At 41.7% G+C, this 12,670-nt stretch overlaps 1 pseudogene; it reads left to right on the top strand.

Moving 5' to 3' along the window:
• Positions 1 to 4,891: 4,891 nt before the first annotated feature.
• LOC139024023 (galectin-3-like) lies at positions 4,892 to 8,725 on the top strand (annotated as a pseudogene).
• The last annotated feature ends 3,945 nt before the right edge of the window (positions 8,726 to 12,670 follow it).

Here is a 12,670-nt window from a genome sequence, read left to right as displayed (position 1 = left end):
AAGACGCAGCTGTCTCAATTACCCTATGCCTTCTGAAAGCTAAACCAGTGTTTGTTCAGAAAGAGAGAATTTCATTGGCAGGTCTGAGAGTTCATTGGCAGGCTGAGATCATTGGCATAGGCTGAATCATCGTGGAGGCTGAGAGAGATTTCAGAAATATTGATGTGATATAGATCATTGCTGAGAAAGGAGGTTGATGGCTGAGGATATAGCATGTTGGGTCGTTTAGTAAGTGTAAGCTATTTAGTTGTTGTTGTAGCCAGCATTTGGTATGTTTCTGTTTTTTGTTGCTTTGGTCAGAGAGCTCCTTTAGATCGGCTTGAGTTAGTTGTTTTTTCTCAGTTTTTGTTGTGAGTGGATTGTTTAATATTCTGTTTTCATTTTGTTCCCAAGGGGGGAAGGGGAAGCACCTAGGGAGGGTGCTTAGGCAAGAGGCCTGCGGGCCATACAAATATCCCGTAGTATATTCACCTGGCTAGGCACAACTAGTAAAGACTGGGCGAACCACCCCCTGTATTTTTTGTTTAGTGGCAGCCAGGTGGTGCTAAGTTTAGGTAGTAGTGGGGTAGGCAGGTAGGTAGGAGAGGGGGGGCTTGACATTTCTTTCTTTGCTTTGGGTTCTGTCCGCAGCCCCTTTCCCCATCACTTACCTCGTGTAAAAGGAATAAGTCCTGTAAATCGGTCAATTCTGCCTTTTGTTCGTCCTTTCTCTCACCTACAGATCCCATACCTCTTTCACTTCACGGAGAGTTTGAGTTGTAGCAGGGTGGTTGCGTTCCCTCGTTCATAGAGGCACATGCGGTAACAACATAGTTTACCTGGTAAAATAAAGGTAAAATAAATTGTCACAACAGATGGGGAAACTTTTGCTTTTTGAGATGGATCAACAGAGTTGATGATGTTCATTACCGTTCATTACCGTTTGGAGAACTGTTAGACTGGTTCTTCTGACCCCCTGGTCAAAAGTAGAGCACTATAAAGGGAATAGGATGCCATTTGGAATCAGGGACAGACTCAATGCAGTGAGACAGACTTTCCACCAGGACAGGGAACCAACCGGCAGCCTGACTCCACTCCAGAGCTCCTCTCGGGTTTACAGCTACAGCGGAGGTATTGTATCTGTCTGTTGTAATAACATTACTGTCCCGGCACAGAGACCATGTCAGGGAGTTAGTTATTGTCTGTGAGACACAGTCTCATGACTGGCAATGAAGTCAACCACGTTACCAACAGCAGCCTCAGAGCCCATCACACTGTGTTTGTGAGGTTAGGAGTAGAGTTGAGTAGGAGTGAGACACATGGGACATGTCTTAACACCCACTGGTTTCCCCTTCTCACCTCTAACATTCACACACACTCACCTGGATGCACACACAAGTACACACACCCTCACCAACACACGCATGCACACACAAAACAACCATACACAGACAAGATGTCCTGGTTTCTATGGCAACATTTAAACCTTGTGTCATGTGTTGTGGGCACTCTCTCTCTCTTTGTCTGTGTCTCTCTCCTCCCTCTAACTGTGTTCTGGTGGAGGTGGAGAAAAAGGGTACATTCCAGCCACGCTCATGACAATCCTTAGATAKTTTATATAGACCTTTTTCAGATTGAACTTCCATCATTCCTTTAAGTTTGTCCAAGTCAATTTATTAACCAACCAACAGTTCAACAAAACCACATCATTCTGCTGCACCACAACAGTATTTTGCTAAAGTATATTTTCACAACCTGTCACCAGTCTTTTATCCTACATCCGATTGATGGATTTTCATTTAAGACGGAACATTTATATATGTTGATGTACTCTTATTAAGAATGAAGAACATTGTTTGATAAGGGAAATGTTGTGACAGGGAGTCTTTCCCCCCTGGGCGTGGTTTTCCCAGTAGAGTCATGCTATGTTGTTGTCTTAGGTCTCTCTTTATGTAGTGTTGTGGTGTCTCTCTTGTCGTGATGTRTGTTTTGTCCTATATTTTTATTTTATTTTTAATTCCAGCCCCCATCCCCGCAGGATGCCTTTTGCCTTTTGGTCATTGTAAATAATAATTTGTCTTAACTGACTTGCCTAGTTAAATAAAGGTTACATTTAAAAAATAAAAAAGTTTCTGGAAATAAAGGAGTGGCCAAATAAAGAAGGGAATGTATAAAGGAGTACATCAAGTTCCTGCTATAGCTGTCTAGCTGTCACCTCAACATCACAACAACCCACTGGGTCTACAGTTACATCTGACGAGTGCAGCAAATAACAGGTAACATAACATTTTCTGAATTAATTAAACTTTTATTTATCAAGGTTAGTCCCGTTGAGATCCMGAAAATATGTATTGTCCCATTGGTCAGTTAGACATCTGTCAAGGGAGCTCTTACCTTATATTATTGMTTTACTCTTAAGCGTGCAGCGATTTTAAATAAAGTTGATTTGATTTACTTATTCAAACTCAAGCGTTGTGGAATCTTATTCGATGTGACATAGGATATTCTAATTAAATGATTTCTGATCTCTGTGATGGGCTTGCCCCCCATAAAGTTGGTGCTAACTTTTATATTCAATTAGACAATGAAATATCCAGAGCGAAAGACTGAATTGTTGCTTCTCATAGTAGATCACGTGTACAGGTAATCAACTTATTTGGTTTGGAGGCCTATTATAAGATAGTATCTTATACTATGTATCCGTATCATAATTACAGTCATGTTGTACTCTATCACAGGAGGTTGGTGGCACCTTAATTCGGGAGGACAGGCGTGTGGTAATGGCTGGATTGGAATGGTATCAAATACATCAAACACATGGTTTCCTTGTGTTTGATGTCATTCCATTCGCTCCTTTCCAGCCATTATTATGAGYCGTTCTCCTCTCAGCAGCCTCCACTGTACTCTATAAGGTAAAGACAATGCTTCCTCGTCTGAGGGCAGGTAATCAGGTATTTATGTTATTGGTGAGCAGCTATCTGTACAATCTGCTGTGCTAATCTGCTGTGCTAAGAGAAGAGGACAACCCTAGCCTTTCTAGGACACACGTTCCTAGAACGTGTGGACACCGCTAGCGGAACCCCCCCCCCCAACATTCCGCAGCGCGCGAAATTCAAATTATTTTTTAGAAATATGTAACTTTCACACATTAACAAGTCCAATACAACAAATGAAAGATAAACATCTTGTTAATCTACCCATCGTGTCCGATTYTTTAAATGTTTTACAGCGAAAACACAACATATATTTATGTTAGATCACCACCAAATCCAAAAAACACACAGCCATTTTCCCAGCCAAAGATAGTCACACAAAAGCAGAAATAGAGATAAAATGAATCACTAACCTTTGATAATCTTCATCAGATGACACTCATAGGACATCATGTTACACAATACATTTATGTTTTGTTCGATAATGTGCATATTTATATCCACAAATCTTGGTTTACATTGGCGCCATGTTCAGAAATGCCTCCAAAATATCCGGAGTAATTACAGAGAGCCATGTCCCAAATAACAGAAATATCACTCATCATAAACTTTGATGAAAGATACATGTTTTACATATAATTAAAGATACACTTGTTCTTAATGCAACCGCTGTATCAGATTTTTTTTTAACTTTAGTAAAAAGCACACCATGCAATAATCTGAGACGGCGCTCAGATTTAACAAAATTTCTCCGCCATGTTGGAGTCAACAGAAATACGAAATTACATCATAAATATTCCCTTACTTTGGATTTTCTTCATCAGAATGCAATGCCAGGAATCCTAGTTCCACAATAAATTGTTGTTTAGTTTCAATAATGTCCATTACTTATGTCCAATTAGCACTTTAAGCTTAGGATGTGTAGATACACGTGTCCCAAATCGCTGGCGCCTTATGTAGGTAAACGTCGGAGGAAAACTTAAAAAGTTATATTACAAGTCGAATAAACTGGGCCAAACTTAGTAGAGATCAATCTTCTAGGATGTTGTTATCATTATATTCCAATAACGTTCCAACGGAGCATTTCTTCATGTCTGTTTAAGTATGGCAATCACATGGCATTCCATGGGACTAGCGCGGGCGTGACCCACAGGAAACTGGCATTTCTGCCAGACCACTGAATCAAATAGCTCCCATCCGGCCCCACATCACACTAGAGGCTTCATTCCACGTTCTACTGACTGTTGACATCTAGTGGAAGGCGTAGGAAGTGCAAACAGATCCATATATTACAGGGAATTGAATAGGCGATGACTTTCACATCGACCCTTCTCAGAATTCTCACTTCCTGTTTGGAAGTTTGCCTKYCATATGAGTTCTGTTATACTCACAGACATAACTGTTTTATATCCAATAGTAATAATAATAATCATATATTATCATCTGGGACAGAGTAGGAGGGAGTTCACTATGGGCACCAATTCATCCAAAAGTGAAAATGCTGCCCCCTATCCCAAAGAAGTTTTAAGCTTGTGTGAATTTTGCAGAATGATAACATGCAAAATATTCACTGTTTCATACATACTCCTTACTGAGGACTTTATGGTGCATCATGGACTTAGGGACTGGGGCCATCTGATAGTGGTGAGTTCCTAATGATACTTTTTTCAATTATAGCCTTGAATGATGCTTCCGTTTCTGATGAAGTTGAAAAATGGTAGTGATGCTGTCCTCTCGGTACTTACAGATACTATGGAAGTAAGTAGCTCCCATCCTCTAACCTTTACACGGGCAACTAGCAACTGAGAACTCAGCTCTATAGCAGGAACTGGCTCAGTATTCTTAAATTATTTACTGTTATTAAAGTATTCTGGGATACTTCTTGAATTCTTGAATGTCATGTCTGAATAGGCCTCTATGTATACGCACTGAATGTGTGTGTGTATGCCTGTTTTTCTTGTGTGCATGAGTGTGTGTGCATGTGTGTCTCTTACTGTGTATGTGTGTGTACTTATCTTGTCCCCCCCAGCTCTCTGATGCTCTGTGTGGCTGTCCGTCCTCTGGTTCCACCCCCCAGGGAAGCAACAGTATCTGGCCCAGTCAACAGCAACCAGGGGGTCCTGTCTGGCCGACACAGCCCAGCCAACAGCCCACCCAACCCCAGTCCCCATCCTGCTGGTCTGATCCTGCTGGCCCAGCATCCCCTGCTGGCCTGGTCCTCAACCATCCCAACCATCCCCAGCTCCAGCCCAAAACTGGCCTGGTCTCCAACCACAACCACTCCAACCAGCCCCAGCCCATCCCTGCCAGCCATGCTGGCCTGGACCCCAGCCCCAGCCTCCCCAATTACAGCCCCAGCCTGCACCCCAGCCTTCTCAATCTCCAGATCCAGCCCCCGCCCCCGCCCCTGCCCCGGGTTCTTCTGAAGTCCTCGACCAGTCTAGTGCCCTTAACCCAGGGTCTGGATGGCCGTTCAGCCCTGGTCAGTCTGGTTGGCCTGGTCAAAACCCAGGCCTTAACCCTGGCCTTAACCGAGGCGGGTCTGGATGGCCTTTCAGTCCTGGTCAGGACCCAGGTGGCTTCAAACCTGCTCCACAGTGGAACCCGACACCAACTGAACATCTGGTGAGAGACAACGAGAAGGGTCTGGTGAAGCTGTAGTGTAGCCTCAGTGGAGAGAAAGCGGGAGGGCTGGATAGAGGGCTGGATGGTCGAGCTGTGAGGGAGCTGGATAAGACTGGATGGTGTGCTGGATGGTGAGCTGCAGGAGGCTGATAAGCTGGCATGAGGCTGGATGAGGGCTGGATGGAGGGATGGATGAGGCTATGGAGCTGGATGAGCTGGATGAGGGCTGGATGGAGAATGATGAAGCGATTGGAGGATGGATGAGTGGATGGAGATGATGGAGGGATGGATGAGTGAATAGGGCTGATCATGTGGGAGAGTTGGAGAGAAAAATTGTCATAATCATTGTGTTGGTGTGAAAGATAGTGCCATATACTAAATGTCTGTGTGTTGTGTGTGTATAGAATGTGCCCTACAACCTGAACCTACAAAGAGCCTCTACGACAAGATGATGCTCACCATCATTGGCCAGATCAAACAAACGCTAAGCAGTGAGTTCATCAACCACCATAGTCTACTAGGTCTTTATGTCTACTGGGATGAATACGATCCCTAAATACCCAGTGGAAGCATTGGATGTACAACACATTACCAGTATGTTATTTGAATAAACTGATGTAATAAGTCATTTTACTATATTGAATGTCAGCTGCTTTCAATACATCACGATCCTGGAAGACTATGGGCCTATTAACCTGATGACTGTAGTTTTTCACTATCTAATGTCTTGACCTGTGTTTTTATCAATATGATCAATTAAACTGTTTTGATTGATCCTAACTTGTTTAGGTTCACAGTGAACTTCTGCGACGGTAACGACATCGCTTCCACCTCAACAACTCGGTTCTATTAACCCTGATATGACTGTAGTTTTCACTATCTATGTCTTGAACCTGTGTTTTATCAATATGATCAATTAAATCTTTTGATTATCCTAACTGTTTAGGTTCCACACGTGAATCTTCCCTGCGAGGTAACGACATCGCCTTCCACCTCAACACTCGGTTCAATGAGGGGGGCAAGCAGGCAGTGGTGAGGAACCACAAGGTGGGAGAGCGTTGGGGGAAGGAGGAGAGGCACACACAGGGAGGCTTCCCCTTCATGGCCGGTCAGTCCTTCGAGGTCAGTGGGAACTTCCATTTAGACAGTGCTACTACTGCAGCCTATACTGTCCTGACTAACAAATCAACTGTAATTGACACTTTTCGGTGTCTGCGGCTAAATTACACTTTATTTCAATCCGCTCTCCCTCTCCTCCYCTCTCTCCTGTTCCCCCCTCTACTGTCTTGCAGATGAAGATTCTGATTATGTTTGAGGAGTATAAGGTGGCTGTAAACGGAGCTCAGGTGTTTGAGTTTAAACACTGTGTCAGAGAATTCAACCAGATCGATCGCATCAACATCCTCCATGATGTCATCCTCACCTCTGTCAACATAGACACGATACCATGACAACCACACACATGACATCCTTATATACATTAAACCATAACCATCATAGGCTACATACATAGAAGTAACTCTTTGCACCTATTTTATGATGATGCTGATGAAGATAAAGATGATGATGATGAGCTGCGCTCTTTCTCTGGTAAACACATAATACCRCATTAATTCCCACTTACTAAAATAACCACCCCATGTGCAAATCCGTGTGGTCTTAGCATGCATGTAGGACAAAAAATTAAKCAATGTTCTTTAATGYAACACAWTGCTTTCATCAGAAGAGAGAAGGTTGCAAAACAATTTTTTATTATTTTTACGATGCAGAGAATAAAGTTAGGTTACTTCTAAGTAACATTGTGACCTTCCATTAGAGAGCTTTGCTTTTGTGTAGGTTGAGGCCTGTTCATTCATATCACTTGTGTTCCTCCTGTCATGATGTTGCCCTCTTTGGGTACAGCGAGCACCATCCCCCTCTCTCTGTCTCCTACACTCAGGCTGCTGCGACCTCAGGTCGTAAATTCCTGGAGGAGATGATCTCCTCATGGCCACAGTATAGAGAGAGAGTGAGTTTTCATAGAGAGAACAAATTWATTTCTTCCTCCTCACAGAACTGKAGTTCCGAACAGTATTTATGTCCTGGAGAACGTATAAAAGATCGGTGAAGAATCCAGCTACGAACTGGTCCATTTGGTACAATTTTGTGAAACTCATGAGAGACAATACGGCCACATTACCATAACGCTGTTTATACAATAGCCTCAGATATGAGGCTYACATCTAATTGTTGTATAAGATGAATGAGTGAGGATGATACTGTTTGTGAAATTGTGTAATGTGATTTTGGACTGTTTAATGAAGGAAACTCCAATTCCCTTTGGAGTTTAACTAAATCAGAGGACCGCCCATGAGCCCAGTTATGGTCTGGCGCCATGGGACAGGCCCTTTTCTGCTCTTCCGAATAAAACCCCCACCCGGGTTTTCTATCACCAGACAAGCTTACCTCGATAACGAGAGGGCCAAGGTTTGAGAGGAAACCATAAACCTAAGGTTTGAGTAGATGGCTGAATCTTTTAACCATACCACGTGGTTAAACTCTTAGACTATCGATACTGACAGAATAAGAACAAGTCTTTGATATTAATTACTAGTCTGCAGCTAGAAATTTGGTATCATTGAACGCGAAGACCGACAACCGCCGAAACATCTATTCTATAACGACATGAATGAATGTCACTCTGAACTATCCATTCTAACCACGACAGAGAGAGAGAGAGGGCGGGCAGACTCTCCAACAGAAACAAACTTTTCAACAGAGATCCCGACGACACACTGATAGTAAATATATATATTGATTGCAATTGTTCCCGAATGAGTGAGCGTTCATGTGCAAAGGATTAGCATTTCAATTGTTATAAATATCACTCTGTCTAACAAGCCGCCATACCGGTTTAGCCCACTAGGGCACATCCCCCTATCATTTCTTTGTAAACATATCTATTTTGTTTGTTTGTGTGATGCATTTCTGTGAATTACTTAGTAAATAAATTATTTTAAGACAATTGATGTATGGATGACYCATAGTGAAGACTGAGTTCATGCAGATAACCAACAATTTACAATGTTTGGAATGAGACTAACATGAGGTAAATAATAATTCATTAATCAGAAGACTAAGTGATCAGATATCTAAATATCTGAAAGTTATATTAGGAAAATTATAACTTTATCATCTGAATATTTTCCTTGGTGCCCAGACTTCCTAGTTAATTACAGTTACATGATTAATCAGTTTAATYGCGTAATAATAATTACAGAGAGTTATTTGATAAATAAGTCTTCAGTTTTAATGATGCCWAAGACACGACACTCCTCTGTTTTCACCTTTCCTCATTTCTATTGGGGATAGTTTTTCCACTTGCCGATGAAAGGCCTCCAGACACAGGAAGGACATTTAACTGAACAACCATTTCAGTCACTTCTTTTGTACAGTGATTAAGATCAGATAAGATATTGCTTTATTAATGCCCCAAGGGGGAAATTTGATTGCACCAGCCAATACATTCAACACCAATAAATTCACAATAAAACACAACAAAGGACGCACTTACTACTACTACTACTAAAACCAGCACCTCATCAGTTACTATAAAAAACAAAGTGTTTTCTCTGTTTCATACTTGTAATTACTTTCAATATCACTGTTTAAATGAAGGTTAAATAAAATATATTGCTGTATTCCATATTGCTTTTGCAGTGGCTCAATCCTACTAGGAGGTCTTTGACATCTAAGCCTAGCCTTGCAGTACACAGTAGGCCTTAGTATCTGACAGTAACGTGTTTGGTTAGTAGTTCCATAACTACCTGCTTGGTTGTGAGTACTTTAGACAGACTTCGTTTGATTTATGTTTGCTGTATTATAAAACATTTAAAACAGCATTACCATACACAGCATTTAACACGTAAATAATTCCAAACCATATATTTGATTTKACCTTTTAGTGAAATTCCTTCTGCTTTAGTATTTGGTCATAATTCAGAGAACAAGAATAGCTCACTTCTATAAGATGTTTGATTACCATCTCATACCATACCATCTCATCTATTGATGGCTATAGTTAGTATTTTTGCAGCCATTATCAAATGTATAATATGATGACAAATTATACTGTTTTGATGGATTCAGCTATTTTKTTACATGTATTCTAAGTTTTGTGGGTGTTCGTTTATTTAGCATTTTGGCAAATTATACTATTTTGAAAAAGTTATTTTATTTTGTGGTATGTATTTAAAGTTTTGATGGTGTTAGTGCATTTCGCAAGAAAAATGTGTTGAATGTACACTGAGTACACAAAACATTATGAACGCCTCCTCTTTCCATGACAGACTGACCAGGTGAATACAGGTGAAAGCTATGATCCCTTATTGATGTAATTTGTTAAATCTACTTCAATCAGTGTAGATGAAGGGGAGGAGACAGGTTACAGAAGGATTTTTAAGCCTTCAGACAATTGAGACATTGATTGTATGTGTGCCATTCAGAGGGTGAATGGGGAAGACAAAATATTTAAGTGCCTTTGAACAGGGTATGGTAGTAGGTGCCAGGCGCACCGGTTTGGGTGTGTCAAGAACTGCAACTCTGTTGGGTTTCTCACGCTTAACAGTTTCCCGTGTGTATCAAGAATGCTCCACCACTCAAAGGACATCCAGCCAACTTGACTCAACTGTGGGAAACATTGGAGTCAACAAGGGCCAGCRTCCCTGTGGAAAAAGCGGTGCAACTCAATATTAGGAAGGTGTTCCTAATGTTTTGTACGCTCAGTGTAATATGTAATTAAACATATTTAATGTTGAAGGACTGACTGAAGACATCAGTAGATGAAGTGCTCTTATACAAACCTTTAAGTGCACTAATGGGCCCAATACCAAATCGACCCCGAGATCCTATGCCCTACACCTCAAACTCAACTCTGGGCATCGAAGCCACGTCTTGCTTGTTTTCATTGTTCCCCTCTAATCAGGGACTGATTTAGACCTGGCACACCAGGTGAGTGCAATTCATTATCAGGTAGAACAGAAAACCAGCAGGTTCCGGACCTCGTAGGGTAAGAGTTGAATAACCCTGCTGGATATAGTTGTGGAGCTCTAAGAGGAATTGACTGGTGTAACCAACTTGCTCTCTGATAGGCTAAGTGGAAGTTTCACCATGTTGCTAATACCAATCAAATCGTCTCAGATGTCTCCAAGCACATAGGGCTTACAGTCTAGGGGTCAGTTTGGGACTGGCCGTCATTGTATTTCACTGAAGGTCTCCATATGACAGGATTTAGCGCCCTCCAGGGGTAGTCTTAAGAATCTAACCAGGTTGGTTAACTTTCATCACTATGAATAAGTAGTAAGTGTGCATGTTGGGATTGTGTGTTGGTTGTGTTGTTGTTACCATGGACATATGTTACGTTCCCCAGTTTCTGTGTTGTAGTTTGTATTTGAGTGTGTGTGTTTCAGGAGATGGCTTCCTGAAATTCTCCCCAAGCAGCTGATTGGTCGGCCCCAATTGATGATTGGAGAGCTGACCCCGCCCCTCGTCAAGACGCAGCTGTCTCCAATTACCTATGCCTTCTGAAGCTATAAAAACCAGTGTTCTGTTCAGAAGAGAGAGATCATTGGCAGGCTGAGATCATTGGCAGGCTGAGATCATTGGCAGGCTGAGATCATTGGCAGGCTGAGGAGATTTCAGAAATATTGATTGTGATATAGATCATTGCTGAGAAAGGAGGTTGATGGCTGAGGGATATAGCATGTTGGTCGTTAGTATGTACTATGTTAGTTGTTGTTGGTAGCAGCTTTGGTATGTTCTGTGTTTGTTGCTTTGTCAGAGCTTCTTTAATGGCTTGAGTTAGTTTTTTCTCAGTTTTGTTGTGAAGTGGATTGTTTAATATTCTGTTTCATTTGTTCCCAGGGGGGAAGGGGAAGGCACCTAGGGAGTGCTTAGGCAAGAGGCCTGCGGGCATACATATACCCGTAGTATATTCACTGTCTAGGCACACTAGGTAAGACCTGGGCGGACCACCCCCTGTATTTTTGTTAGTGCACCAGGTGGTGCTAAGTTAGGTAAGTAGTGGGTAGGCAGGTTAGGTAGGAGAGGGGGGGCTTTGACATTWACTTTCTTTGCTTTGGTTCTGTCCAGCCCCTTTTCCCCATATTACCGTGTAAAGGAATAAAGTCCTAGTAAACGGTCAATTCTGCCTTTTGTCGTCCTTTCTCWCACCTACAGTCCCATACCTCTTTCACTTCACGGAGAGTTGAGTTGTAGCAGGGTGTTGCGTTCCCTCTTCATAGAGGCATGCGTAACAACATAGTAGAGAGTTACCATGACCTTCCCCCTAAACACCATATAATTTACAAGAATTAGGATTTGGATTAGAGAAACACATTTTAGTCRACAGAGGTTAGGTGCAGGGGATATCCCAGATCTGTTTGTGCTGTCTTGCCAACTCCTATTGTCATTGTTTGGCGTGACAACATACGAGTGGCAAGACAGCACAAACAGATCTAGTACCAAGCTAGGTTTCCATATGTACAGGGGTTACAGCTAGAGGTCAGAGGTTATAGGTGCAAGGAGTTTCGATACCTACAGATAATCTAATCATGGATGGAGAGAAGATTGAAGATAAGTGTTTCCAATGACATCATCAACCAATTAGTAGACAATTAGTTGGCAATGTCTACTCATAATTGATTAAAATTACACAACGCACACCGATGATATCATTGACATTTGTTTTACTACAAAAAATAGAAACGCACAATTTTTACATATTTGATGTTGGGGTGGTGCTGAAGATAATGAATATGTAGTTGAACATATTAAATTAACATTGTTTACATTTGAAATCAAATTGTCTTTGTCACATGTGCCGAATACAACAGGTGTAGACATTACCATGAAATGCTTACTTACAAGCCCTTAACCAACAATGCRTTTTTAAGAAAATAGAGTTAAGAAAATATTTACTAAATAAACTAAAGTAAAACATTTAAAGTAACATAATAAAACGACACTAATGAAGCTATATACAGGGGGTACCGGTACAGAGTCAATGTGTACAGGTTACAGAGGGTACCGGTACCGAGTCAATGTGTACAGGTTACAGGGGGTACCGGTACAGAGTCAATGTGTACAGGTTACAG

This window comes from Salvelinus sp. IW2-2015, unplaced genomic scaffold (assembly GCF_002910315.2).
Source record: "Salvelinus sp. IW2-2015 unplaced genomic scaffold, ASM291031v2 Un_scaffold861, whole genome shotgun sequence".
Taxonomy (NCBI): Eukaryota; Metazoa; Chordata; class Actinopteri; order Salmoniformes; family Salmonidae; genus Salvelinus; species Salvelinus sp. IW2-2015.
Note: the sequence above shows the minus strand (reverse complement) of the source record. Positions and strands in the feature narration are given on the sequence as shown.